Source organism: Borostomias antarcticus, assembly GCF_949987555.1.
Source record: "Borostomias antarcticus genome assembly, chromosome: 3".
Classification (NCBI taxonomy): Eukaryota; Metazoa; Chordata; class Actinopteri; order Stomiiformes; family Stomiidae; genus Borostomias; species Borostomias antarcticus.
In genome coordinates, this window is record NC_140236.1 from 11,728,387 (window position 1) to 11,740,886 (window position 12,500).

The 12,500-nt window shown below is 42.4% G+C and overlaps 1 protein-coding gene across 1 annotated transcript in view; it reads left to right on the forward strand.

Annotated features, from left to right (window-relative positions):
• Positions 1-12,500, forward strand: part of LOC311307218 (ERC protein 2) — a gene marked incomplete at both ends in the record, with an annotated part of 242,748 nt that overhangs the window by 225,801 nt on the left and 4,447 nt on the right. The gene's annotated exons all lie outside the window — the stretch shown is intronic.

Consider the following 12,500-nt stretch of genomic DNA (forward strand, 5'->3'; position numbering starts at 1 on the left):
ACACAAACAGTCCCATTGCTGCTGCTGTCCTGTTTGACCCCCGGGTGATAAAGGAAGGTATGCAGGTCATTAGGGCTGGGCCAGACCACAACAATGACTGTACTAGCCTGGATGCTAACGCTAACGAGCTAACAGCAGGATGCCAGCATATACAACCTACTGATTCAGAGAGGCTTCTGGGAAACGCAGAGAATCTAAAAGCCAACAGATGCGGCTGATGTGTATTTGTATGCCAGTTAGTGTCTGGCTGTGTGTGTGTGTGTGTGTGTGTGTGTGTGTGTGTGTGTGTGTGTGTGTGTGTGTGTGTGTGTGTGTGTGTGTGTGTGTGTGTGCGTGAGTGCGTGCGTGCGTGCTTGCGTGCTCGTGACTCGTAAACATGGTAAACAGTTCCTGGGGGGTGCGTTCACAGGAATTTCAGGGAAGGCCCATTATCCCCCTGGACGCGTCATGTTTTCCTGTTGGGTAACCAGTGGTTACAGTCCACCTGGAGATCATGTGACCAGTCCTGATTACAGCCATCTTCCCTGAGAGGAGAGGACAGGAGAGGAGAGAGGAGAGGAGTGGAGAGGAGAAAGGAGGAGGAGAGGAGACAAAAGGGGAGGAGAGGGAAGGAGAGGAGAGGAGAAAGGAAAGGAGAGAGGAGAGGGAAGGAGAGGAGAGAGGACAGGAGTGGAGAAGGGAGGAGACGGGAGGAGGGGGAGGAGAGAAAGCAGAGGAGAGGAGAGGGGAGGAGAGCGATGATCAAATAGAAACACACACATCTAATTGGCTGTTTCACATCACACCAGCATCTAATTGACTGTTTCACATGACACCAGCATCTAATTGGCTGTTTCACATCACACCAGCATCTAATTGGCTGTTTCACATAATACCAGCATCTAATTGGTTGTTTGACCAGCATGCCAGTCTGCCATAGCACAGTGCACAGGTTTTCCCACAGGGGTCTGCAGGGGTGTTGACAGGAAGACAGAGTCACACGTTGTAGTTCCTGTACAGTATGTAAAGAACATTAACAAACACAAATGCTTTGATTTTGAAGCCATTCGAAAATGTTGGCTCTTAAAATGGTGAGTGATTTTGTCGTTTTTGCAGTTTATTCAACTGGGTTTTTGCTAATTTGGGTTCCCCCCCTGGCTACAGAGGCTAATATTGATATGTTAGTGATATGTTAGTAAAGGACCCACAGACACACGCACACACACAGACACACCCACGCAAACATGTGCGCGCGCGCGGGCACACACACACACACACATTCTCTCTCCGTTTCTGACCCAAAGACACACATATGGGAGAGTGTGGCCTTCCTTTCCAGACCCAAGAAGCTGCCTTCTCAGGGCCATGGAGGAAGCTGCCCAGGAAATGCCAGGGAATTATGGGACTCTGAGTCTCCAAGGGAAGAACTGATCCCAGGACAGCAGATAGATTTACAGATAGCAGTGCCTTGTCTGACCCTCCTCATCACACTTTCTGTCAGATCTGTGAGTGTGTGTGTGTGTGTGTGTCATGTGTGTGTGTGGGTGTGTGTGTGTCTGTGAGAGTGTGTATTTATGGATTTCTGAAATTCAAACTTTGCCTTTGTGTTCCTGCTTCTAATGTCAGACCGGATACGATTACACAATCTTTACACCAAAACACAGTGTTGTCTTCACACTGACCCTCTGTGTGTGTGTGTGTGTGTGTGTGTGTGTGTCTCTCTCTCTCTCTCTCTCTCTCTCTCTCTCTCTCTCTCTCTCTCTCTCTCTCTCTCTCTCTCTCTCTCTCTCTATCACACACACACACACACACAAACACACACACATCACAGGTTATTTCTGTGTCTTCCTGAGGAGAGATAAATCTGTCTCATATCTACATGTGGGAATTCTTTGAGGGCTCCTCTCCTTGTGATGGATGACCGCTGGTCAGTCCTACTTTGAAGCCATGGAAAGATGGATTTGGAACTCTCTGAGGTACACTCTTCTCTCTCTCTCTCTCTCTCTCTCTCTCTCTCTCTCTCTCTTTCTTGCACCCCCCCCCCCACAACACACACACAAATCCATTTTCCTGGCTGGGTTAGATGAATGTGGTATTCTCTGAGGTGTGTCGTGGTGAGGAAGGTTCATGTAAAACAATCTGTCTGTTCAGCAAGGTCAGACTGGTCTTTACTGTGGAGCCTCTCTTTCACACATGAAACACACATACACGCACAAATAGGCTACACAATAAATACACACACAACACACACACGGAACACACATGCACGCACATATGCACACACATACCCAGCAAATACACACACTTTATGTCTCTGACAAACATACACACACACAGACACACACACACACAAACAAACACTGGGTTCCTATCCACACAGACACAATCACAGTCATTCACAAACACTCACACTCACACACGCACAAACACAAAAACACCCACGCATGCATGCACACACACACAAACACTGTGTTCCTATCCTATTCCTAGTGTGTGTGTGTGTGTGTGCGTGCGTGCGCGTTTGTGTGTGTGTGTGTGCACGTGCGTGTGTTTGTGCACGCCTTGGAGAATTCCTCCTGCCTGTTTTTTAAAGTCCTGCCTCTGTTCTTCACTGCAGTTTCTCCTCCCGCCCTTCCTGTCTGTGCGTGTGTGTGTGTGTGTGTGTGTGTGTGTGTGTGTGTGTGTGTGCGAGTGTTTGTGAATGACTGTGATTGTGTGTGTGTTTGGGTGTGTCCACATGTGTTAATGTAGGAATGCTCCGATAGGAATGTAAATGTGATTGGGTGAAGGTTTGGATCGTGGTTTAGGATGCAGCTGTGCGGTCATGTTTACACCATCAGACCCTCTCCCTCCTCTCCTCTTCCTCCTCTCCTCCCATCTCTTCTCCCTCCTCCTCTCCTCTCCTCTCCCTCCTCCTCTCCTCCTCTTCTCTCCCTCCTGCTCTTGTCCTCCTCTCCTCCTCTCCTCCCCTCTCATCCTCTCCTCACTAACACCTGTGTCTGGATCTACTGTCTGGCCCCTAGTCCAAGCTGCAGGCCTTTGCCAAGCTGTTTACTCTGCACAACCACCAATTAAGACTAATTACACACACATTCCATGGTACACACACACACACATTCCAGACACACAAGAGGTGGACATGGGGATGAGCGCTTGTGTGTGTGTTAATGGCATACCCAGCGTTAGGATCTCTTGACCACACAGTCAGCCTATGCCAGTACACATTCATCACACACACTCATTCATCTCTTCACTCATCTGTGTTTGGGACTCAGGTCATTAACTCTCCAAACACCACGCACGCACACACACACACATGCACACACACATCCAAACACTCACACAGATGGTACTAACCAAAGTGTCAGTTATTTACAATATCTAATATGGTTATTATGTGAGGGAATGTGTACATTACACTGGCATACAGATTACACTGGCATACAGATTATATTAATAGAACATGGACAAAAAAGTTTTTGGTAGCTTTTAGTTTATTTAACAGTTTCTGGTGTGATGTGAAACAGCCAATTAGATGTGTGTGTTTTTTGGTTTATTTAACAGTTTCTACCATGGATTTGTATTTTTTATTTGGGTTTAAGTGATTTCCCTAACCCAAACCCTTTAAGTACAATAGCTGTTGACTGTGGGGTTAGTGATACAATTAGTCTGCTACAGTATCTACCCACCATAGCAACAGGTGTCACGTCTGAAACTGTTCCTCTAAGCCCAGTCCCTCCCAGGCTCTCCTGTTCAACACCTGACATTATTGAGGTCAGTCTATCTCACCTTCTGATCTCACTAACCACTAGTCTCACCTCTGTCTGATCCAGATCCTCCCTAAATGATCTCTGTGTGTGTGTGTGTGTGTGGGTGTGTGTGCATGGGTGTGTGTGTGTGTGTGTGTCACACCTTTGTGTCAGCCCCAGCCCCTGTCTAACTACTTAAGTATCTCCTAGTCTTGTCTAATTACAGTGTCAGCTGCTGGGATCCTGTTAGCTGTTTCCTCTGTGGTTGCTTCTCACCAGGGACTGTAGTCTGCTGCTCATCTCCAGACTAATCTTGGCCCAGTACAGTCTGCTACACTGTTGAGTTCAGACTAACCTTGTCCCAGTACAGTCTGCTACACTGTTGAGTTCAGACTAACCTTGGCCCAGTACAGCCTGCTACCCTGTTGAGTTCAGACTAACCATGTCCCAGTACAGCCTGCTACACTGTTGAGTTCCGACTAACCTTGGCCCAGTACAGCCTGCTACCCTGTTGAGTTCAGACTAACCTTGGCGCAGTACGGTCTGCTACCCTGTTGAGTTCAGACTAACCTTGGCGCAGTACGGTCTGCTACCCTGTTGAGTTCAGACTAACCTTGGCACAGTACGGTCTGCTACCCTGTTGAGTTCAGACTAACCTTGGCGCAGTATGGTCTGCTACACTGACTTAAACTAATTTGAAACTGAAAACAGATGAATTGATGTGAAAACACCAACACAGTATCACACACTATCTACCAACCTAACTACCTAGCTACCTACCTACCTATCTACCTACCCCCCCACCCACCTACCTAAGTACCTATCTACAAACCTACCTACTAGGGGTGTGCCTGAATACGGTATTCAGATGAGCACAAATAGTAGCTTTTCCCCGAATAGTAAATTCGTACGAATATTGTAAAAAATATTCGGGAGGGGTGAGAACAGTCAAATACTGTATGAGCGAGCGATACACGCACATTCTGTCTGCTTGTTGACATGACACCACAAGGGAGAGAGAGAGAGACAGAGGCGCACGCGCTTGCAGTCTCCTGCTATCTGTGTAGACGTCTAGACAACGCGGAGAGGGAGAGAAAGTTTGGAGCGCGCTGCAAAGCCAGATAGTAGGCAGGCAACGAACGTAAGCAGCACCGAGGGCTTTTGTCCCTAGTTAACTGGTTTATTGAGACAGTTATTGGATTTTGTTTTCTTGTCGTAGCCTACCTGCTGCAATAGCTTATGTGAACTGTAGCGTTTGTTTGAGCAGAGGAGGACCGGTAGCTAGCTTGTTAGCTCAGTGTAGTATATCTAGCTAACGCTAGCTATGTCAGCTACGCATGCTCAGCGTCTCACTAGCCTATATAATATCTGGCAATTTTGAAATATGAAATAATTATGAAAGTATATTTTAACAACTGAAACACAACTGATCAAATGTTTGATCCATGCCGTTCAGTTATCAGCACAACAGAGTAGGCTAGTCTAGTGTAGGCCTAGCCTACAGGATAGGCTATAATGTAGGATATGCTATAACCAAAGTCCTTATCTCTGATATAACAATAATAAACTATTTAAACAGATTAAAAAAATAATAAGAATAATTTCACTACAATACCCTGTTTACAATACCCATGGTTTACGCACTGTTGAAACTTGAGTACACTGTTAAAAATGTTCCTGTAAAAAAACAGTAAACAGCTAGCAGCAGGGTTGCCATTATGTTACTGTAAAATGTACATCTTTTTACTGTCACAAAGATTTAGGGTTTTGTACTGTTAATGAAAAATACAGTATGAACTGGTTTTTAAATTTACTTTAACAGTATTTTACAATTAACTGACTTAGGTTTTTTTGTTTTTGTTTCTACATACATTTCAATAAACCTTTTTTTTTTTTAAATCCTAAATAATCCTAAAACTGACAGGTTATAAATAGGAATAGTCACAGTACATATGATAACATATGATTAAAGGCACTTTTGTTGAGAAAAAGGCTATAATAGATGCAAAGAGATGCCATAGAAGCTGACTACAAGCACAGAAGGCAAACAATATGCCCTTTGTGAATGAAGGACATAATCACAGATTGTTTCAATCATGATAACAATGTGAGGGGAAAAAATTCACAGCTTCTTATTGCACTTCACATGCATAGCAATTGCATGTTAAACCTCACAAATGCTGACAAAAACCTGAGACCGAGCCTTCTCTCTTAAAATGTCTTTAGCTTGAAAATAGTGCAGTAAAAGTACATGGCACTAAGGCTCAGAAATTGACAAAATCAACTGTCACCTTTTTTGACTAACATAATATAATATACATATATAATATATTGAAAAATGTACAGTCAAACAGTCTTTAGAAAATTAAAACAGGTGACCAGAACAGAACAAAGACTGCAGTTGAAGAAACTGCATAATTTGCAATAAAAAACAGCTTTTAACCAGGGGATTGATCCACAAAGAAGGATTAGGAAGTTAATCAGATACAGTAAGTTAACTGTAAAAATATAAAATATAAAATTTTCATGATAGTGTCTTGAGTCTATAAAGCTAAATTTGAACTAGTTATTTGAATATGATTAAATTATGATTCGCAATTCAAGTTCATGATCTGAACTGAATTTTAAAAGTTATAGTATTTTTTAAGTTATCTGGCAAACTTACTAACCTTGCTTTGTGGAGTACCTACAATAACAGACAGTTGAGCTAAATCATAGAATTACAACAAAACTCTAAGATAATATCTTTATCTATATCATGTAACATCTGAAAAATACTATATATTGCCCAGCCTTCAAGCATTTCAGTGGTACAAATAAAACAAACATATAAAATAAAAATAGTTTGTCAGTATAATGCTGTCTATAAAAAACAGTTAACATAAAAATAAACATTTAATGCACCATACATGTAACATCATGTCATCATGTCCAGATATGAACTGCATGTTGAGGCTCTAACAAAGCACATAGTGTAGTAAGGTGTGGAAGTCCAAGTATTGGGCGATGGCAGGGGAGTGGTTAGTGAATAAGTTATGGCCCACTCGAAGACACCAGTCCTCCCAGTTCAGTCTTGATAGCCCTGTGTGTGTGTTTGTGTGTGTGTGTGTGCGTGTGTCTGCATACAGTATGTATGTGAGAGAGAAAGAGAGAGAGTGAAAGAGAGATTGAGGAAGAGAGAGAGGAGAGATGAGTTCCAAAATAACTTATATCGCAATTTCTCACATAAAATCAGCATGTGTGCCCCTCATTTCCTTTTATCATAATGTAGACTATGACCATAAAAATCAAAAGAAAAAATATCATAAATCATGAAATACTTCATAAGCAAGTAATGGGATTGAATAATCTCACCATTTTAAATGAAGTCCCACTCAAAGTCCATGAGTCTCCTCAGCAGAGTGGATACATGTGGGTTTACTGTTGTTGTCTTTTTGTTGGTGACTTTGCCAGTCTTATTTGATAAGACTTTGCCTCGTCCAGCCTTGGTGCCTATCTCAGGGTTTATTCCAACAAAGCGCCTGAAAAATGATTAGTGTTTCTTCAGACAAAAATCAAGTTGACGAACTCACTCAGATTATAAAAGGCAGGACATGTGTAGATTTCCAATAGCATGTCATTGAAAATATAAGGTATCTAAACTCTGGATGAACTTGAGTGTGCATGCTGCCTCTTCTTGGTACTGGAGATTAAAGATGTAGAAGGTGGAAAATAATGCAGCAAGCCCTGTCAAGAAGGTGGGCTGGATCCCCTCACATATGATGTTGCCATCAAGGCTGACCATCCAGTGCTAAATACAGCTTCCTGCCATTTCACCTGAAACTTAGAATAATTTTCCTCTGTTAAATTTATGGATACATACACAGTACATGTTTGAAATGAATTGTGTTCAGTGGTGAAAAATAATTTTGCCATATATACTACTGGTACAGTACAGTAGGACCCCACTCATCCGAACTTCAGAGATCCGAACCTCCCGGTCTACCGGACAGCCTTTTTTGAGCCTGCTATCTGGTTACTGGTGGGATTTTCATTACAGTACTGTAGGCCTACTTGCATTTAAATCTGTCATAATGAACACGTACTGTATCCTACTGTGAATAAAAACAGAACTGTATGTAGACCTACATGTTGCCTGTGGGCTGTAGTCTACTGTCACGTTTCATTTCTTTGTTACTTTAATGTCGAGCGCAAAACGCAAACGAGTCTGCTGCGCGAGAGCTGCATTCCTTGGTAGCCAGAAAGCGCGTCAGCAACCTGAAGCAGAGGAGCATCGAGTCATTTTTCGTTCCCAGTTAATGGACTTCAGGAACACAGACGTGTTGTAAGCATGTAGATTAGCCTACTAGGCCTACTGTATTTTGTTAAATAATAGCCTACAGCCTAGGCCACGTTAGCCTACATCGGTTGTTTAGGCTGCAATAGCTAAAAGGACAATGCTCGTTTTTGACAACCTGGACCTTATTTACGACATATTATAAGACGTTTGACTCACCGAGATCACTTTGGTGTAGTTCGGAGGCCTGTAGAAGAAATTTCAAATCCAGCGCGAGCCAGTATATCCATGTAATGGCGGTGGTCGGGGCACTTAGAATGCAGTTCCTAAAAATCTATTTTCTGCCGCGAAACGGTTGTTTTCATCAATCTGTCTTGATGAATCGCTAGTTGTGCTTACATAGAGCATAGGCCTGTTGTGGTTTTCACATGCCATGATCTTTAGAAACGTCTTTCGAAACGAAATAGCTTCCTCACTTGCTCCAGCACGCATTCGCACAGCGTGCAATCGTTGCTCCAGCACGCTGTGCGCATGCGTGCTGGAGCAAGTGAGGAAGCTATTTCGTGTCTAAAGACGTTTCTAAAGATCATATTACAGAGGCATGTGAAAAACAACACAACAGGCCTATGCTCTATGTAAGCACAACTAGCGATTCATGATTGATGAAAACAACCGTTTCGCGGCAGAAAATAGATTTTTAGAAACTGCATTCTAAGTGCCCCGACCACCGCCATTACATGGATATACTGGCTCGCGCTGGATTTTACATTTCTTCTACAGGCCTCCGAACTACACCAAAGTGATCTCGGTGAGTCAAACGTCTTATAATATGTCGTAAATAAGGTCCAGGAGCATTGTCCTTTAAGACACGACAACTTGTCTGTCATTTCATTTATTTATTTATTTATTATAATTTGCTCTAATTGTTCTAATGTTGGGTTGTTTATAGGCTATACTGTTTTGTTCTGCAGATACAGTAGCCTATCGATGCAGTGTAGGCCTCATTTGAGAATAAAGTTCTGTATTTGATCAAAGCATGCACTCAAGTGGAAATTTGTTTATTTTATTCTAGGCTACTGTAGGCCTATTATAGGCTAGGCTGTATGAGTTTAGTTGGCTATTTGATTGCAATTTTGATGCATTTTCACAAGTAATTAAGGGTATTTATCGGTCTATTATGAGTGTATATGAAACAAGTATACCACTTATTGAATTTGGTGCATTTTAACATATGTTTCAGTCATCCGGACATTTCAGAGATACGAACGACCTTCGGTCCCGTTGGGTTCGGATAAGTGGGGTCCTACTGTAATCACACAGTTTTAACTTTCTGAATTATATTCTATTTATTTATTTATTTATTTATTTATTTATTTATTTATTTATTTATTTATTTATTTATTTATTTATTTATTTATTTATTTATTTATTTATCTATTTATGACCTATTGTCTACTTATTGGTCATATTTATTAATCACATTAACTTAAATTATTTATTGGTCTATTCATTACTATTTATTGATCCTATTTATTAATCACATGAACTGAATTTCTCACTGGGCTACAATTGCATTATGCTTTTATAGGACATTTTGTGGCTTGCTTATGTGTATGATGTAAACATACCAAGCAGTATCAGACGAGGAGTTGCAGGTATGGAGATTGTCCTCTCAATGTCATCTGTAGTGGCAGATCCCTAGGACATAGAAAGGTGAAGCTGGATGACACGAGATGACAGCTCGACATCTTCACCCAGAGAGAGAACTTCCTTGACTCCTGCATTGGTAGGTTTGGTCTTGAAGAGTTCCACAATGGCTCTACCACACTCCTCCATGGCAAGCTCAAGTGTACGCAGTACAGGGATATCAGTGAGAAGCTCAAAGTGAGAGTAGAGCCCTTTCTGAGTGAACAGGTATGACCACTTGGTTCTCAAATCCTCCATAGTTGGTGCTGGTAGAGCATTTATTTGACGCCGCTGCAGATAGAAAGTTGTTTCCATTAGCTGCTTTACCTCTGCTCTGTCAGCCCCACTGATGCCATCCCGACTGTAGATCGCTTCCAGTTTTTGACGTTTGCTCTCCACTGTGTCTTCAGTCTCCTCTGGTGGGAGGCTGGGCTGGAATCTGGAACAGCCATATGTGTCATTAGGTCCTCTCTTCTGACCCTGGCCGGATGAACGGTGCTGTCGAAAGCTGCTGCTGCAGTTCAGATCTTCGATGAGATTTTTGACTTGAATTAGGAGAGACGTGTATCTACTTCCCAGAAGCTGACCATTGTCAAGGTGATCAGCAAAACTGTTTGGGTATTGACGAACAATGTTTCGGCAAACTGTAAGGCACTGTGAGCGTGTTGGATTTGGCTCATTCTTCCTCATCTCATCTGCTACCACTCTCACCATCTGACGTCATGCGGCAGGAGAAGGCCTCTTACCATCTGAGATGGCTGAACGAATGTCTGCAGGCATGAGGTTCCATGGCACCTGAAAGGATTCTGGCCATGATTTCTTTATGTGGGAGGAGGGCTGGTTGACTTCAGTTCCACTAGATGCCGAGCAGGAGAGAAAAGATAAGGTGGATGGACTGGAAAATGGTGTAGTGTTGCTGCTGTCTTCAGTGGTGGGAGAAGACAAGACTTGGAGGTCCAAGGTGATTGTCTCAGCCTCAAAAATTGACAACAAATATTAGATATGCCTTTTTTTAAATCAATGCATTAGTATAATGTAAAATAAAATAGTGATGCCATGACAGTAAACAAACATACCCATTTTGAATGCATCCAACAGTTTTCTGTTGAATAACAGGTACAGTAGTAGGTCTCCAATGTCCCCTTGTTTCACATATTTGAGGTCTTCTGTTGAGTCTAAACCAGAGCTTATTAGCCTGTCTATCACAAGCTGTTGAACAGCTTCATAAATATTTGGCAAAGCCCTAATGATGATCTCCTTCAGCTCCTCCACCAAGGTTGTCATTGCTCTCTGTTGAGAGGAAGGAATGGTGTGGAATCATTACTGGCATGTCACACAATGAGTACTCTGGTAAAGGGTAATAATCAGCTAGGTCATCCTGATTAACACAACAGTAGTATCCCTGAATTGGTGTGAAGCCATAAACACCTACATCATGAAGAAGCTGAGCCTTCTTCAAAGCTCGATACAGTTTCCCTGATGCTATCATTGTAGTCCATAGGAAAAAACTCAGACGCCTTTTCCACTACAACAACTGGTGGGAAGAGATTGCTAGCACTAAGATATGCCTAGAGGAGCCGATGCCTCTCTGCAAGGGTTAAACACAAGTTTTTTTTAAATTGTGCAGTTTCCTTGCACACTGTTTGAAGTAAGTGTGCTTGCTCTCGAATCATAATGTCCACAAATGAATAAGTGGCCCGAAGCAGATTATGAACACTGGATAGTGGCTGACATAATGATGCTTTGGCTTCAGTTGTTGATCAGGGAAAGCTTGCTTTCTGAAATATTCATCAATAAGCACTCTCAAATATGCTATTTGGCCAGTTGAAATGGCTGGTGCACAAATAAGAGAAACAATTTCTCTTAATTGTAAAACAAGTTGCCAAGCTTGATTTTCACCTGGAGATTCAATTTTCTCTCCAAGCAGGACTGGTAGCATCCTCAGCAAGCACCAGTGTCCCAAGCAGCAATGCCCACTAAGCTTGTCACTTCCTGAAGTCACCTCACAAGGTCTATCATTGATATAATTCCCTAGATACTTAAACTGGCTGATCCTTCGGTTCAACTCAATATAAGTAAACTGTCTACCTTCACCTGATGCTGAAGTTACAATGCGAGATCAGAGGCTACAATGCCTTCAAACAAATCATGGCCAATACATGGAGGCAGTCCAGGCTGACGGACATGAAAGAAGGACAGCTCATTGAACAAGGAGTCAAATTTGATACCTCCACTTAGGACTGAACCCCCTTCAAGTCTCTGAACATGCTCTCTGTATGATTGCACTGTGCGAGTAGTGGCCTTGCAGAGAGGGTCTGTCTGAAATGTGTTTCTGTCAATTTCACAGTATCTGCAGAAATGAATACTCAAGCTGAAATTCTCAAGAAATCCTCCAATCGCATGTGACCCTAAGTTGTCACCAGCAATAGCGTGTAGTATTCCTTTACAGATCTGTCCATCAGCTAACACTACACCATTGCTCTCGAGGTCTTTCAGATCTTTTACCAGGCGACCCATGACCAAATTCTGACCAAAATACTTGAAATCTTGTTCTTTGCAGAGAAGAACAAGTTGCATCTGGTCAATACTTGACCTGTGGTGTGGTAATAAGTCTGCCATTGTAAGATACACAGCAAGTACCTTGTGTTTCTTTTTTCCTGTCCCAAGTGGGTTTACCACTTCGAAAGCATCCTGATAAAGGATCAAGCCTAAAGACCCCTCAGTTTGGTGTGAGTTCTCAGTAGCATTTTTCCCATCCCATATATCTTGAAAAACATCCTTAGTTTGGGAACGGGTGTGTACTTGATTGT